Source organism: Macrosteles quadrilineatus, unplaced genomic scaffold (assembly GCF_028750875.1).
Source record: "Macrosteles quadrilineatus isolate MER2022 unplaced genomic scaffold, UCM_ALF_1.0 Scaffold_2__2_contigs__length_208266976, whole genome shotgun sequence".
NCBI lineage: Eukaryota > Metazoa > Arthropoda > Insecta > Hemiptera > Cicadellidae > Macrosteles > Macrosteles quadrilineatus.
Window position 1 is genome coordinate 94807665 of NW_026542595.1, and position 4680 is coordinate 94812344.

The following is a 4680-nucleotide window of genomic DNA, read 5'->3' on the forward strand; positions in this document are numbered from 1 at the left end:
GAGAAAAGAATTTAGTATATACAAGAATTTCAGAAAAAATAAAATCTAATAGTACTAAAATGGAATTTCTATTACAACATGGAGAAAACTCTGAGGAATATTTGAAACATGATATAAATGAAAAATTAAATATGGGAGATGAAAGATATTATCAACCAGAAAATGTAGATGTAACTCCTGATGAACCATTAGAAGATACATTCTTACAGACAGAATCACAACATGGAGAAAACTCTGAAGAATATTTAAAACAAGTTACAAATGTAAAATTAACTATTGGAGACGAAGGTTATTATCAACCAGAACATAGAATTATAACTCCTGATGTACCGTTGCATAATAAAGAAGAAATAATTAATAATGCCTCTGAAATCAATAATTTAAAATAGAAACACCCAAACTGACAGAAGAAGAGATAGAAGTCTTAGATACAATGGATATATATAATAATAGTTATCAAGGGTAGATAATTAACAATCCCTCTAAAAAATAACATGTTAAAAATAGAAACACCCAAACTGACAGAAGACGAGACCAAATTTCTAGATAAAATGGAAATACAAAACAACATTTATCAAGAACAAATAATTGTTAACTATGATCAAATAAAACAAGAACCCCAACTAACTGAAGAGGAAATGGAATATTTACAAAAATTCAAAACAGTATATATTGAAGAAAATAACCAACTTCTTGGGCGAGAGTTTAAATATAAAAATCTTAATATATAGTACAAAAATCTTTGTAATATATTGTTCAATAAACACAATTTATTTGATAATGAACTAATTATTTGATATAATATAATGTATTTATTTAGTTTTAAAGGGCTATAATTAGAATTTATGATACATAGCTTATGCATTTTTTTATTAATGTAGTAATTGTGGCTACAGGTTTGATTTAAAAGTTAAAATTAATAAATATTTACTGATTCAGTCTTAAATGAAAATTTAGATTTATGCCCCCTCCCTTTTCAAAACATAATCCCCACCACCTACAAGTAAGGTTATAAACCCCCCTACTTTAGTCAAGTGGAGTGTAAACCCCCCACCATGTCATGTGGAAGGGATAGTCATGTGGGTTATAAAACCAACATCCTACCAGGAGACCAGTCAGTATTGCATGGGCCATCCTTGCTGTTTGGACTTTGGTTCAGTGTTGTATGGACTATCTTTACTCTTTGGAATTTGGTTAGTATTGGTAAATTTGAATATGTCTGATACTCTAAGATTTCGATATGAAACAGAAAGACTTAACAGTTTTGTCAATTGGCCAGTTTCATTTTTACTTTCTCCCCCTATACCATAGTATATGGAGAAAGTATTGTTTTCGTCAAAATTTTCGAGTTTGAGTTTTGAGTGGATATAATCGTTTTGGGTCCCCCTGGACCCAAAAAAGTGGTTTTCGAAGTGGTTCAAAAGTTATGGTAAATTATGTTATTTTCCCATAAAAACCCCATAAAATAACGATAAATAGGATTTTATAAAAAATCCGGTTTTTATTTAACATAGTATGTTATGGTCCTTACAACTTTCATAGTTTTTTTTCAAGTTTTTAGAAATTTTGATTTTTAATGGGGTTTTTCCCATAAAACCCCATAAAATAACGGAAAAATAGGATTTTCTCAAAAACGGCCTAACGATTTTGTTAAAGATTTAGTATGTCATAGTCCTTTATATTCGGAACAAAATGGTACAAATCCCATTTCTGTAAAAATTACCGTTCAAAAGTTATTGTAGATTATGTTATTTTCCCATAAAACCCCCATAAAATAACGGGAAGATCGGATTTTAACAAAAATGGCCCGAACGATTTTGATAAAAATTTTTTATGTTATAATCCTTTAAATTATGATCAAAATTATACTAGTCCCATTTCCGTATATTTACTCTCACCTTACACATGATAAAGGTTGTTGACAAACTTATGGGAGATAGTATGTGTCAGAATGCTGATACCGTTTATTAAATTCAAGTTCAATGGCTACTGCTGCTGGATTCTATTATTTTTAGAGAGAAGACATTGTTCGGTGTGAATTTTGTGGTGTTGAAATTGGATCTTGGGTTGAGGGAGATGATCTTACACTAGATCACAAAAAATGGCATCATGTAAATTTGTTCAAGACATGCCATGTGGAAATGTTCCCGTAAAAGATATCTCTGAAGATCAACTAATACCTTCACTACAAAACTTAGGAATAAATCAAATCAAATTTCCATCCTTTCCCCAGTTTTAAATGATGGATTCAAGACTTAAATCTTATCAAAAATGGCCAAAAACACCTAAATTTACACCTGAAATGTTCAGCGAGGCCGGATTTTTTTTTACAGGGAAAGAAGATGGCATTATATGCTATTACTGTGGTGGGGGGTTAAATAATTGGAATGAAGAATCAGATGAACCTTGGGTTGAACCAAGGCCACACTAAAAAGTGTGGCCTTGGTTGAACACGCTAGACACTTTTCAAAATGTTATTTTTTGCTAACAACCAAGGGAAAAGGCTTTGTTCGTAATGTATGTGCAAATTCTTCAACAAAAGAATCAAAACAAGAAGTTTTAAATGAATGTAAATTAAAACAAGAGGAGGTTAATCATACAAATTAAGTTCAAATGTACAAAACAATAATCCAGGAAGCAATTAATGCAAAATATGCTATATGGAAGAAGTAGCTATTGTGTTTTTTTTATCCTGTGGTCATGCTGTGGCCTGTGTAAAATTTGCTTTGTCACTAACTAAATGTGCAGTTTGTCGTCAAGACATCACTGCAACCATCCGTGTTTTTCTCATAGCATTGTAAACCTATTTTGTTTATAAATATTTTAAAATTTGTATATAAGTTTTAATATTCTAACATCATTTGATTATTGTTACAATATAGTAGACAAATAAACTTAAGACATGTTATATGAAATTTGTTAATATTATTGCTTAGTAAGATTTCAGTTTTAGTGAACAAATAAAATTATTCTTTGAACATTGAAAGTGAATATTGAATACTACAAAAATAACTTTTATGAAAATGTACAATTATTCAAATTTTAAAATGAGTATGAATGACGGGTGCAATTGTAAAAATACTTTAGTGAAATATTTTTACCAAATCTAGTGGTGATTCCAGTTATTGTTATGAAGATGAGATAGTTTGAATATGAACTTTTTACAACATCTCCAAGAGAGGTGCGAGGAATTGTTAGTGTTATTAGAAACTCTACAATAATTGACAACAATCTTCTCCTTTCTGCAGGAAGTAGAGAAAGAAATGATAGATCTATGAGCAAACTTGAGATGCTTGATAAAATTACATCACTCCAGAAAAATGAAAATGTTTTATTTCTAAGAACACCAATGATTTTTACTAAGTATAACCTAACTCAAAAAAGATGTTTGATCAATGCATTCAATCCAGTGTTATTACATATTCTGAAAATTATTCTTCAAAGTTACTCAAATAGCTTTGAATCACCAATTCCTATATTTTGCCTTGGACAAAACTCATATGATTGTGTTTCAAACTGTTTAAAACAACTTCATAGACCCAAGTTTATAATTTTAAGCAGTGTCCACCCTAACAATTTAAAAGAATTGGACTTAAATATAAGTGTGACAAATTGCAAAAGACAAAAGCTACAATTACTAAGGAAGAAATTCTACAGAGTAGATTATTTAATTCAAGTATTTTATGTGTTCTGTAATCTTATTAATAAAAAATGTATTTATAATTATACATTGTTCAATCAATCAAATTTAATAATATTTACTTGAATATGTAATTTAAATTTTTAATAAGTTATGTAAAACAATGTTAACAATTTAACCTATATTTTACAATTTCATTTTTAAGAAAGAGAAAACTGGTTGCATCATTTTAAATTTAATCACAAAGGGGGAAGTAATACATAAAATTGATTTTGATGGAAATCCATTGAGATTGGGTGTTTATTTTTATAAAATGTCTTTACAGTTTTTAGATGCTAGTACAAAGGTTAATAATGGGATTTCAATGTCTGAAGTTTTGGAAAAGACCAATGCCTTTTCTAAATATAAAATATTAGATATACCAATTTACAGCAAAGATGGGGGTTATGAACGAAAGTCATTTTGGGTGGAGCCATTTAATGATTGTAACAATTTAGATAGCCCATATATTAAATTGAATGAATTAGAAGAGATTGAAATAAAAGATGTAGATTTCTTAATTGTTAAACTTAGAAAACCTGGATATAGTATGTGTTTAGAGGATAGCAAGGAAGAGGGAATTGTGATGAGGAAGTGGAGAGAACAGAGCAGGATTATCTCTTTGCAGGGACGGAAGTTATTTCGTAGAATGTTTTTCACAAGTATTTGATGTATTCTGTAATCTTATTCGATCATAAATATGTATTATTATACAATGTTTAATTTAAATTAATTAATACAGGGTGGTGCAGAAGAAACACATGTTTTTCGAACTATTAGTATGTAGCAATGGGATAGGGTATTAACCTTGAACAAATGTTAGCAGATGGTCTATACAATTTCATTTCAGTTACTAAGGCGTGTTGGAGTATACAACATCATATGTTTGTTGTCAAGCAGTTTTTTTTTTTTAGAAATAATGATTCTGTAGTCACAATGTAACGTCTTTTCCATCAACATTTTAGAGTTGGACATCGAGTTGTAGTGACTAATCTCAATAT

General features: G+C 29.4%; 1 pseudogene; it reads left to right on the forward strand.

Moving 5' to 3' along the window:
* The first annotated feature begins 1215 nt into the window (after window positions 1-1215).
* On the forward strand, window positions 1216-2801 carry LOC128984612 (death-associated inhibitor of apoptosis 1-like; annotated as a pseudogene).
* Window positions 2802-4680: the final 1879 nt, after the last annotated feature.